We start from the raw sequence: 1,501 nt of genomic DNA on the forward strand, positions 1-1,501 counted from the left end.
TTTTTTTTTTCTTTCATCCGAAGTAGCTAACCTTTTCTTTTCCATTGGTAGTTAGACTCAATTCATTTAAATTTCAAAAGATATTAAGGCTATACGAGGGTAAAGTGCCAGAGATCACCACCTTGTGAATGGATATCAGTTGATCTCAGCAATAGGGGTCAGGCCTGGGTCAATAAGTTAAGGGAAGATTAGCTAACATTGATTTGTTACTCTCCCTTCTCCTCTCATTATAAATTGCATTGTAATCAGTCTACTTTGATCCATTTGCTTTTCTTGGACTCAGAATGGTCTTATTATATGCTTATAGAATCACTGCTTAGAATAAACCTTATATTCCAATTGCTGCAAGTTTTGCAGGATAATGCACTGAACTGAAAGGTCCATTTGAAAGGTCTTTTTGAATTTCAAAGGCAGCAGTCAGTCACTGTTCAGAAATTCTAGTTGTTGTAGTTGTTATCACATGCCATCATGTTAGCACAGACACATACCAACATACGCACAACAGAAAGGAAGACTGTCGAGTTCTGCACCAACATCACAATTGTTGTTACATTTGAGTCCATTGCTACAAACACTATGGCAATCCATCTCTTTGGGGATCTTTCTCTGACCGTGCAATTTACCAAATATGATATCCTTCTCCAGGGACTGGCTGAATTATGAGAGATTCAGTCTGGCAATCATGGCTTCCAAGGAGAATTCTGGAAGTACTTCTTCCAACATAGATTGGTTTGCTCTTTTGACAGTCCAAAAGAACATAGTTCACTGTGAGTTATAACCGACTTAACAGCAACAAAAGTAGATCTATGAAACATGATCCTGTAGATGATAGGCACGTATATAATATCGTTTTGGGAAATAATTGGAGGAAAATAGAGTTCTGTGAATAGCTGAGAGACAGTTATTAAAATAATAACATTTTGGTTTGCTAAAAGTATCACTAATTGTTGCTTCATTTCATTTTCAAAGTGTCTCAATTTGCAGGATAAATAATGTGATCCTATAAGGAAGCTGAAAGAGTAACTGTAATCTTTGGGTCTTTCAACACTGAAAAGCAAAGGAGGAAATGTGATTGATTTATTTTTTAATCACAAATTTATTTTTTATCAAAAATTTACAAGCACTTTTGCATTAATATATCTACTGTCTAAGAGATCATATGAAGAACACATTTCATACATTAAACACTAAAGACCGAAGACCAGAAGAGTTGTGGGATGACATCAAGAACATCATACAGGAAGAGAACAAAAAGTCATTAAGAAGACAAGAAAGAAGGAAAAGGTCAAAATGGATGTCAGAAGAGACTCTGAAACTTGCTCTGCAGCGTAGAGATGCTAAAGAAAATGGAAGAAATGAGCAGGTCCAAGAGCTGAACAGAAAATTTCAAAGATCAGGCAAGAAGATTGAGCCAAATATTATAATTAAATGTGCAAAGATTTGGAATCAGAAAACCAAAAAAGAACACACTCAGGATTTCTCAAGCTGAGGGAACTGAAGA

Source organism: Chrysochloris asiatica, unplaced genomic scaffold (assembly GCF_000296735.1).
Source record: "Chrysochloris asiatica unplaced genomic scaffold, ChrAsi1.0 scaffold00292, whole genome shotgun sequence".
In the NCBI taxonomy this organism is placed as follows: Eukaryota; Metazoa; Chordata; class Mammalia; order Afrosoricida; family Chrysochloridae; genus Chrysochloris; species Chrysochloris asiatica.